The sequence below is a fragment of the Peromyscus eremicus genome, unplaced genomic scaffold (genome assembly GCF_949786415.1).
Source record: "Peromyscus eremicus unplaced genomic scaffold, PerEre_H2_v1 PerEre#2#chrX_unloc_1, whole genome shotgun sequence".
In the NCBI taxonomy this organism is placed as follows: domain Eukaryota; kingdom Metazoa; phylum Chordata; class Mammalia; order Rodentia; family Cricetidae; genus Peromyscus; species Peromyscus eremicus.
In genome coordinates, this window is record NW_026734288.1 from 7,431,069 (window position 1) to 7,443,399 (window position 12,331).

At 34.9% G+C, this 12,331-nt stretch overlaps 1 pseudogene; it reads right to left on the reverse strand.

The window, feature by feature from the left end:
* The window catches only part of LOC131900970 (zinc finger protein 431-like), a 43,579-nt pseudogene extending 32,119 nt beyond the window's left edge, over positions 1-11,460 (reverse strand).
* Positions 11,461-12,331: the final 871 nt, after the last annotated feature.

Sequence of the window (12,331 nt, forward strand, 5' to 3'; positions counted from 1 at the left end):
CTTATTTCTATGTGAAAATAGAGACATAATTTACTTAAAATAATCTTGATGTCTCCCTCGTTTTGGAATCATAATATTGCTATTTGCATATGCTTATTTTGACTGGTACAGTTTTCTATACAACCTGTTTTTAATGATATGTTTTTATTAGCACTGTCATTTCTGGAACATTTAATCTTCATTATGCCATCCTCACACTAAATGAAGATTCATCTCATCAAGGTAAATAAAAATCAACAAAAAGTATACTGCATTTATTTGTACTTGTAAAAACAGGGAATCAATATGAAGTTAAAAACAATCATTAATATACACTCTACAAAAGCTAAAATACTGGGAATATAATAGTGATATAGAATATAATAATATCACACAAAAGACATCATCTTCAACAAATTGCAAAAATATTATGTAGCTATTTGGATTTTCTATTGTAGTCAATAATCATCTATTAGCAAAAATTCTTCTGTTTCACATTACTGTTAATTTAGTATTTTCAAACAAGAACTCTTTGAAATTAATGTGTTGATAGTTTAATACAACAATATCCAGAGCAAATTTTTCAATAAGCATTTAGTAATTATAAGGTGTACTCCTGAATTAACACTTCCAAATTCACACCAATGGTAGGGCTTCCTAAAGTGATGTTTGTGATATTGAATAAGGAGTGAATATTGATCAAATATCATGTATATTCCATATATTTTTGAAGGAAATTTTATTACATAAATATAATGATACTGAAATAAATTTAATAATTATTAGAGAATTTTTTAAGATTCTTATGATTTTTCTGATGTCTTCTAAGGTGAGAGCTCATGAGAAGTATTTTCCACATTCCTCATATTTGTAAATATTTTCTTTAGAATGGGTTCAAGGAAGATGAAGTGTTGAGGATTTGGTTAAGAAATTTTCACCTTCTTTACATTTATAAGGCTTGGCTCAGATGCTAGTTTTCTGATGAAATTTAATAGAAAGAAATGGGTAAAAGACAACACATTTTAATATTTCTATGGTTAATCTCTAGTATGGATTCTCTGATGAACATGAAGAGATGAGCCGTGCCTAAAGTATTTTTCACAGTCATAACATTTATAAGTGTTTTCCTCCAGTATGGATTCTCTGGTGAACATGAACAGATGAGCCGTGCCTAAAGTATTTTTCACAGTCATAACATTTATAAGTGTTTTCCTCCAGTATGGATTCTATGATGAACATGAAGAGATGACACATCGCAAAAACACTTTCCACGGCCATGACATTTATAAGGTTTATCTCCAGTATGGGTTCTCCTATGACATTGAAGATGGAAGGACTGGACAAAGGACTTTCCACATTCATCACGTTTATGAGGTTTTTCTCCAGTGTGGATTCTCTGATGAACGTGAAGAGATGATCCATCCCTAAAGTACTTTCCACAGTCTTCACATTTATAAGTTTTTTATCCAGTATGGATTCTCCTATGACGTTGAAGATGGGAGGACTGGACAAAGGACTTTCCACATTCAAAACATTTATAAGGTTTCTCTCCAGTATGGGTTCTCCTATGACGTTTAAGATGGGAGGACTGGACAAAGGACTTTCCACATTCATCACATTTATAAGGTTTTTCTCCAGTATGGATTCTCTGATGAGCATGAAGATATGTTCCATCCCTAAAGTACTTTCCAGTCATCACATTTATAAGGTTTCTCTCCAGTATGGATTCTCCTATGACACTGAGGATTGGAGGGCCGGACAAAGGACTTTCCACATTCATCACATTTATAAGGTTTCTCTCCAGTATGGATTCTTCTATGACACTGAAGATGGGAGGATTTAACAAAAGACTTTCTGCATTCATCACATTTATAAGGTTTTTCTCCAGTATGGATTCTCTGATGAACAAGAAGAGATGATCCATCCCTGAAGTACTTTCCACATTCATCACATTTATAAGGTTTCTCCCCAGTGTGGGTTCTCCTATGACATTGAAAATGGGAAGACTGGACAAAGGACTTTCCACAGACATCACATTTATAAGGTTTCTTTCCAGTATGGATTCTTCTATGACATTGAAGAAGGGAGGACTTACCAAAGGACTTTCCACAGTTCTCACATATATAAGGTTTCTCTCCAGTATGGATTCTCTGATGACCATGAAGAGATGAGCAACTATTAAAGTGCTTTCCACATTTATCACATTTATAAGTTTTTTTTCCTATATGGATTCTGTGGTGAACATGAAGGGATGAACTTTTCCTAAAGGATTTTCCACATTCATCACATTTATAAGGGTTCTCTCTCATATGGATTCTGTGATGAATATGAAGGTATGAAAGTTTGCTATAGGACTTGCTACAATCATTATATCTGTATGGTTTCTTTTCTGCAGTGTGACTTGAATCATTCTGAATGATATTTGAATTGAAATCAAAGAATTTATCACATTCTTTAATCTGGCAAAATTTTATTCCTGTATACTTCATATTATCCATCTCCAAATTTGAGGATTCAATTGTTACCTTCTTACATGCATTACGTCTGAGTCTCTCATAAATTTCTTGAGTACTAGTTTCATTATTCTGAATACAGTTTGAGAATTCATTAAGAATTTGGTCATGGTGTTTGCTTGTCCTGTGCTTCTCTTGGCTATGTTCATGTTTTTGCAAAGAAGTGTTTGAGTACTTATGAAAAACTTTCTGATGTTCATGGATTTTAAAATGATTAACTGTTGAGTATGTGTTTATGTGAGAATTACTAGGAATTACATCATTAGTAGAGTAAGCCCATGAGTTCTTGCCATTAAAAGGTATTTCAAACTGACTATTCTGGTAATTATTTACCAAAGAAAACTTAGCAAGGTCATTATCAACATCACTAAATATATTGGAATTTTCACAACTTCTTTCCTTATGATACATATTATGCCACATTTCATTCCTAAAATATTTATGTTGATCTAAATTGTGGAGGTTGTCATAGAGTGGAAGTAATTGTTTAGGAACCTCTACTGAATTTTGAGCAGAGGAAATACCATACTGCTGACAATTCAAATATTTTTCTGTGCTTAAATCCCTCCTTTCTTCAGGGACTATTGGAGTATCATTTAATTTCACAGCACTTGAAAAGTGTTGCAAAGACTTTGAAGTGTTACACTGTGTGTCCCCTTGTGAAGTTTTCATATATCCATGTAGAGTATAGCCAGGTGTCCATGATTGGTGTAAATATTTTTCCATATACTCATTTGGTTCTGAACTTGTAACTGACACAGAGTACGATGTCTTTTGAGATACTAGAGGTATATGATGTTTTTCATAAGTAATGCCTTTGGTATCTTTTTCATAAACACTCTCATTACAACATAATTCATATTGTCTGTTGTCACCATGATATTCCCAGAACTTCCTTGTATGTAGCATGTCAAGACCACTAGTTTCATATATGCCTGCTCTTTCTCCCTGTAAAGAATCTTGTTTGTACTTCTGTTGGAAAACCTCCTGGGTCTGGTGATATGACAGAGCTGGAATAAAAGAATACAAACTCTTGATTTGTAAAAAAATAAAATAAAATAAAACACTATATGAATATTACGCATAAAATGATAGCAGTCCTGGGAACATGTCATGACTGTATAATAGGAAATTTTCTTTTTTTTTTGATTTTTTTTAAATTTTTATTTTGCAATACAATTCAGTTCTACATATCAGCCACAGATTCCCTTGTTCTCTCCCCTCCCGCCCCCCTCACCTTCCCCCCCAGCCCGCCCCCGATTCCAATCTCCTCCAGGGCAAAGCCTTCCCCACAGACTGAGATCAACCTGGTGGACTCAGTCTAGGTAGTTTCTGCTGTAGGAACTAAATGTGCTTATGAAAAGTGAGTGAAACTCATAGAATGTTTGTCCTTCAAAATGTCATGTAATAGGCAAACTTAGACAACAATTTTCAAAAACATTGAAGCTCTCTCCCACTTGCCATGTGCATTAGGAACATGCCCATTGAATTCCCTGCTATAATTCTTTCTGCTTAAACAATCATAGTCTAAGAAATCACAAGGGTTTTTTTTGACACTACTCCTTGTGAACAGCCTCTTCTTTCCTTTTTTTAAAACAGGGTAACTGGTATTGCACCCCAACTGATTTCCTCCCACAAAGAGATCAGGCCTTTCATCCCTTCTCTAGGAACACATTAGATACTGCACAATTATGTCTGCCATCCCCTTTGCATTATTACTATATCCCATAAGAGTGAGTCACTATGTCCATGCCAGCATATCCTCTCTTCCACACCAGCTGTACAAGTAATATATGATAACCTGACTTTGGATCACTTATTACACAGACAATAAAAATAGAAAATACAATCTGTGCTGCTAAATCTTACAAACACAATAAAAGTTCCTGGCTTTCTTCTACCCCTAGCAAGGAAATACAGAATAGTTCCCAGTTCTACTTTCTGAAAATCATCAACACTTTTGATGACAGTCTGGTAAAACACATTTTACACCTTATCTCAGATTGGTGAATCAACAATATTCCCTCATTGACATTTCCTCACCAATCCCAGGCTCTCCCATGTATTCCACCCCATGTGCTCATATCTAGACTAATCTCTGTCCAGAATATTCTTATATTCACCCTTACAATGAGATGCATATCTTGTAATTCTGCCCAGCCCCTGTACCTGAGACACCCTTTCACACATGCTATATATAGTTTTCACATATAAACTTCCCTGCATTCATTGTTGCCTGTTTAATCTGTTTTTTAAAATGACATAGAAATGACTAAATAGTTAACAAGCTCAATTTTAATGATGAGAACATGATCATTATGTATGCTACTTCAAACACCAATATTCCCTAAAGATCAGATACTTGACAAATTTGTTTTCAAGTAGCCACATTCTTTGACTCAAAATTGGGGTTTAATGAATAAAATATAGATCTGTGTCAGGACCTTGAAGTGTCAGAACTACACACTATCTTTTAGTTCTGGTGCCTGCTTGAAATTTGATATTTGAATGTTATCTGTTCTTTCTGCTAAGTCTGCTGCCTCTTGACTTCATTCTGTGGCATAGTGGAGTCTTATTCTCATGGAACTGTTAGACCAATGAAACTGTTTGTTTTACATACTTCCCTGGTAATGGTGTTTCATCACAACAACAGAAAATCACACATAGAATATAAAAAAAATTAAAGTAGCATTTACCCCCCAAATTTATCAATCTCATAGAAGTATTCTTCAATTAATAATTACCATGATATAGAAGATGGAAAAACTATCATAAACATTATTAAAGTAGTCAAAGTACTTAAATTAGATAAAAAGGAACAGCCCAATACAATTAGTGATGAGAGCTCTCTTTCTGCACTCTCTCCTTCCATATTCTCCCCACCTCTATGTGGTCTCTCTGTCTCTTGCGCTCTCTCTCTCTCTCTCTCGCTCTCTCTGCCCCTATAAAGATCTAGAAAGGTTAAAAATTAGTGAGGAGGAACTTAAAAATCTGACTGATGTAAGAGACCACAGAGACATAAATGAAGACAGTCCATTGTTAAAAAAAAAAAAACCTCAAAAAAAGCTATAGAATTATTGATGAGAATTCAGTCTGAAGTGAAGTTATAACAGGAAACTAATTAGCAAAGTCAACATAAAACTTTATAAGTAAGACAGAAAAATAGCAAATTGAATATTAAAATTCAATAAAACAAGAATAGTAATTTAACTTCTGATCAGAAACACACATATATACATATGTGTGTGTGTATATATACATATATATTTGTATATTTAAATATAGCACAAAGATAATTACACAGGTAATGCTCTACACCATAGGAATGTGAAGAAATTTAAATAAATGTATATATGTAAGATAAGAATCTTACCTCAATGCCATAGATAAAATTTCCCTCAAGATCATGAAAGTCAAATCTGTCAAACTCAAGAAAGTCATAATATTGCAGATACTGGACATTCACAACACTGAATAGGAAAAATATAAAAAGAAATACCACACAGCAAGCCCTAGTTAATGTACAGAACAAAACAAGAGCATTAAAATATGAAGAGGGGAATTAAATATCTCATGTAAAGAAAAGCCCATTAGAATAAAAGTTGATTTCACAGGAGAAGGTACTAACCAAAATAGCCTAGAACAGTGCAATTCTAAAGGGAATAAGGGCTCATACTGACTACTGTACTAAGCAAAACTATCTGCTGTAATCAAAAAAGAAAGATTTTGTTATGAATTAGAATGTATGGAATGACTTATAACATGCAGGCCAATAGAAAACAAGAGATAGAAAATAGCATATAAGACTGATGAATGGACACAGGCAACTCCAGCTAGAACAGCAGATACGCTAATTGTAGACCTTCACCTCAACTTTTTTTTCTCTTAATCCAATCCCACAGACCAATCTACAGCTTTGACAAAATGGTCTACTGCAGATTCTCTGCTGCCTGTGACTTCATCTCCATTGATTAGAATACATCTTCCAATTTTAACATCATTCTCACAAACTTTCTTGATCTCAGCAAGCAAATCTGGCAGAAAATCTATTGAAGCCCACAGGCCACTCCTGCCAGGGAAGCAGGTAGGTTAATTGCAGAACATCACCTCTCATCTTGGCTCTTTAAGTTCAATACACTAATTTAAGCCCCAGCTCTGTAGTGAAACTGTAGCAACCTCAGCCTTCCTTATCTCTGGGGGATCGATCACACAGCCCACCACCAAACCTTCCTTCTACTCCTGATAGCATTGTCAAACACTCCAAATCCAGCAGAAACAAAGACACAAGAACCAAACTGGGAAGGGAACTAGGGAAATGGATTACTGATCTTCACCCCTTTATTTGTTCTTCTAAATCTATCTCCCAAGTTTTGTCCCTTATCTGGAAGAAAATACAACACCTTCTGAAGCCATTCCTTCCCTCCTGCACCAATCTAAAATGGATCACACAGATTTCCCAACCCAAATCTTTATCTCCTATCTCATTGCTTTATTCCTACCTGAAACTCCAGGGCTTATTCTCTTTGAACACAGAGGCCATCCTGACCAGAGAAGCGAGGAGATTATTTGTACATCTTCACTTCTATGTCCCATATCCCAAACTCATCCCCAGATCTTTATCAGACATTCTGCTGTTGACTCCTTTCACTCTTTGTCCATTTACATGTAGTGGATAAGAGCCATTAAGACAATGATAACAAAGCTATAAACTGTAGAATCACAGGAGGGATGAAGAAGATCTATCTTCTAAGGAAGGGAAATAGAATAAACAAATACAAATAGATGGACAACTGAATAGGAGGACCAAGTGTGCAAGTGGAGTGGAGATGGGATTCTAGGCAGGAATATGGAGGAAGATTGTTAAAATTGTCATTTGAGGGGTACTATTGGAACCAAGTTCAGTAGGAACTTCCAGAAATATATATGAAGGATATCTGAAAAACATTGCCAAATAATGGGAGAGCGAAAGTCCCTACTGTCTCTCTCCTATAATCTAACACAGTTTTCATTATGAAAATTACATTACATACAATTGAGTGGTCAGCCAAGAAGTCCAAATATTATATCAAAACAAGTCAGGCTGTGGCCAGTTCTACACAAACATCTCCATGAACTGTTAGCATGGTTTATTTGCTGAAGACAATAATTATAAAAATTATCAAAAATGGAGACCTAGGTCTAGTGACTACATAGAGCTTGCAACTCTTATTTTCTTTGGTACAAGAAAAAAATCTCTGCATTTTTAGACATAAACATGTATGCCAAATCACTACCCCCCTCCAAAAAAAAACCTATATCTTCAATGTATTCTCCCAGCAAGATAAAGTAGGACTAAGGTAAAACAAAGCTTGATGGGACAAGCAACAAATAATTGATTTGACTTAAGGCCATTTCTCCAGATAGATACCATACCTGGCATTTTCTAGGTGATCACAAACCTCGTAATAGAAAACCCATGGAATTAAAGTAAAACAAAATACTACCTGTCTAAAAGAGAAAAAAAAATGTAGTGATAATATGACTCATCATGATATCCTGCAATACTCATAGATCAGCATGTTGTTCACATAACATCATGGAAGGTTTCTCCTAAAGAATATACAAAAATATATGGACATACCAGGTGGTGGTGGTGCATGCCTTTAATCGCAGCACTTGGGAGGCAAAAGCAGGCAGATCTCTGTGAGCTCAAGGCCAGCCTGGTCTCCAAAGCAAGTTCTAGGAAAGGCACAAATCTACACAAAGAAACCCTGTCTCAAAAAACCTAGATAGATAGATAGATAGATAGATAGATAGATAGATAGATAGATAGACAGACAGACAGATAGATAGATAGACACACTGCCAGGCATTCTACAATGACACAGAGATCTTGAACATTCAGCTTTAAATGAGATCTTTCTCTCTAATACCTCCTCTCCATAGCGCAGGCAAACTTGCCGAAGTGGAGGTAAAAAAAAGTGTAAGAGCCACAGCGATAGAAGATACCATGAAAACAAGCCCTCTAAATTAACATGGAGGGATTTCATATGATCTCAGAGAGAATGAAGCAGTAAGCACAGGGACTGCACAGGTTTGTACAAGTTTTCTTTGTATAAATTGTGTCTGCCAGTTTAATGGTTTTATGGGATTCCTGAGCAGGAAAATGAGTTGATTTCTGATTATTATGCCTATCCTTTGACTCCATCTGTTCTGTTGTTTTAGTTTTTAAAACTTCAATATGTTAGTTTTGTTTTATTTTATTACAATTTATTTTATTACATCTAGAAAATTAAAGATTGAATTAAACCAAACCACTATTTTAAATGTGAGCAAGTAAACTGACACTTATCCAGCTGAGACACACCATAACTTTTCTCCAATAGAGTGACACTCAATCTGTCAAACACTCCAGAACTGCTCTCATGTTCACAAGTATTTGACCAAAAATATAAAGGACCTCACATGTGTTTTTGTGTGTTCTTTTACTTGGTTAAATGATGGTGTTTTTTTCTTTGTTTGGCTGTGTAGGTTTTATTTTGTTTCCTTGGTTTGGGAGCCATTGCTGTTGAATTGGGATTTTGTTTGTTTTATTCAGAAAGCAACTTAAAGTTCAGTTGGTTGGAAGAGGGAGAGTTTGTAGGAGGAAGTGGGAAAGAGGAAGTATGTGATCAAACTAGAATTAAAAACTGTTTTAAAAGTGAAAGAAAAAAGAGAAATAAGCATAACTCAGAGAGCAGATAAAGTAAATAAAATCATCTGTAACTACTAAAACACAGAGTACAAATAAGAACGCAAACAAAAACAAATGAAAAAATTTAAGAGTAATATACATTTAAAGGTTTATACTACAAATACATTTCTAGAATAACTTGAAATAATAATGCCATCAATTGTCTAATCAAATGATGCAAGTTACATGAAGGATTAAAAAATGAAACCAATCTTTCTATTACTTCCAAAAAACTCAGATCTAAAGGTAAGAATTGTCATGAAAAAATGAAACATTTTTTTTCTAATAAATGGGAAACAAATAGTTGTTGTTACCCTATTATCTGATGAAATAAACTTTATAGGAAAATTTAAAAGAAAAATACAAAGAAGGAATTAACATCTCAGTTAATTCAATAATCAATCAAGATGATATTACTACCCAAAGTATATATACAGTAAATTAATGTACAGACTGTTTCTAAAAATACATAATAATTAAAATATACACTGAGATTAGCAAAAAACAGTAATATTACATGATTTCATCACAACACTCTGTTATATATACAGGTGATAGGGACAAAAAAGTAAGTAGGGTAAATATAAAAGTGAAAAGAAATTATACATCAAGCAGCCAGAAGGGTTATCTATAGAATATCCCATACCAATATCGAAGAACATGAATTCTACTGCTCAATCCATGGTAGGCCCTCTAAAACAGACATCATAATGGAAAACAAGAAAAATCTCAGTCAATTAGAGAACCATGAAATGTCTCTGTGAAACCTATTTGACCTCAAATCAATTAAAATTAACATTCCCTAATTCTTTTTTTTTTTTTTTTTTTTTTTTTTTTTTTGGTTTTTCGAGACAGGGTTTCTCTGTGTAGCTTTGCGTCTCTCCTGGAACTCACTTGGTAGCCCAGGCTGGCCTCGAACTCACAGAGATCCGCCTGGCTCTGCCTCCCGAGTGCTGGGATTAAAGGCGTGCGCCACCAACGCCCGGCTACATTCCCTAATTCTTAAGGATTATAGCAAAACAGTAATACTGTTTTGGACTCTGATCAATTTCAGACCATGTAGTTACTGATGGTTGCTTGCAGAATTTTATAAAGTCATCTTGGATGTATTGTGGAAATTCATGAAATCAAGAAGAAGTCAAAAATTTTCTAAATAGAAAAAAAACTTCCTTGGTCTATATTACCTCATTTCCAGATTTATTTTTATAAGCAACCATAATAATTTAATACCATCTCCATTGCTGACAAATACAGAAATGCAGATGGGCATAAATAGGCCATCTTATTCATTTCCAAGCTTATACCAAATTTCTAAATTTCAAATCAACACTATTCATATGTGAACAGGCTAAGATCATCTTACACACATCTTGGGAAGCACATTGAGGACATTATTTAACCTGAGATTTTTCAGGAATACTTTTTCCTAACTAGCTGGCCTCAGCCACTGCAGGATTGAATTTGCCTTGCTATGAACCCATGGCCCATGTCAGTGCTTCATTCCGACTTACCAGGTTCTTCAAATCCTCTCTGCTCTATGGCCTCATTCCAGGAATGTTTGCTTTGGTCAAGGTTGGTGAAGAGCTCTTGTGTTGACACAGAATGTCCTGTGCATTAGAAGAGACATATGACACTGTCTTTACATGATCCAATACAGTTGGAATCCTAACACAGCATTAAACTCAGAGTAAGAGGAAAATAATGGAAGACCCATATTTGATTTCCTCATTGTAAATGCCTTGTTAAAAATACTTTAAAATATTGAGTGATTTTTCAGTTTTCTCTCTCTGTATATTTATTATAACTACAACAAAACAGAAATACAAGCAGGGAACATCATGTTAAGATGGGTATACATTGCTTGCAGCAATGTATAATACAAGATTGTAAGAATTATATCATGTGCAGGAGAATGGATGTAAAAACAAGAATGAGTTACATAAATGGGTGTTATATACCAAAATTCAACCATTTGAAAAAAGACATGTAAGACTCATTAACACAAAATATGTGTGTCTTCTAATAACACTTGATAGAAATCTTAGGGATAAACTACTTATCAAGTAAAAAATATATAATCTTACCTGTAGAGACCAGGTTGGTATAGTTCTTCAACTCGTCTTTGCCAGGCAAAGGCCTCTCAGCAGACTCCAGGCAACCCAATTCCTCCAGGGTGAAGTCTATGGCCACATCCTTGACAATCAACAGGTTCAGAAAACAATACTGTTCTAACTTATGTCCATTTATGTAATGCATTAATGGCTCAGAGAAAAATTAGTTAAATATAAAACATTCTTTTGTCAGTAATTGATACATATTATTTGAATAGATTGGTTATGAGAGGGAAGATGGTGTGAAATAAGTGCTTGTGACATGATGGGTAGAGAGGTATAAATCAGCATTAAAGGAGAAATCCAGAATGGAATGCACTGTAATTTTAGCTTGTTGATTCTTAGGCAAGACCAGCATCAAGCTAAATGAAGGCAATTTTCATCCCTACAACTCTGGCACAGAAAGACAGATGAACATACACCAGATATACAAGTATGAAGAGGCCTTTATCTATTGTCTGAAAAGAAATATTGAAGAACAATAGATTTCACAGCAAAAACAGGAACTTGATTTCTAAGGCATTCCAGAATTCCTATATGTACATTTCTCTAGTGATACCATAACAAGAACGGGATCCCTCTCTTCCTTTTCCTTTCAAGTTGAACTATAAAAATGATATAGTTCAAATTCAAAATCAAGGAAACTGGACTCATAGGGGCTCACAGAGACTGAAGCAATAGAGAACTTACATGGGACTGACCTAGGCTCTCTACACATATGTAACAGTTTTGTAACTTTTTTTCTTGTGGGACTCTTAACAGTGGGAGCAGAAGTTGTCTCTGAATCTGTTTCCTGCTTTTCATATTATTTTCTGTACTGGGTTGTGTTGTTCAGCCTTATTAGGAGATGAGGTTCCTAGTCTTATAGCATCTTGTTATGTCATGGTTGGCTAAAATACAAGTGGTGCCTCCAATTTTCTGAATCAAAAGGAGAAGGAGTAATGGTGATAGGCAGAGGGATGGTTGGAGGAAGGGACTGGAAGGAGAGGAGCAAGGGAGGGGAAGCTCTAGTCAGG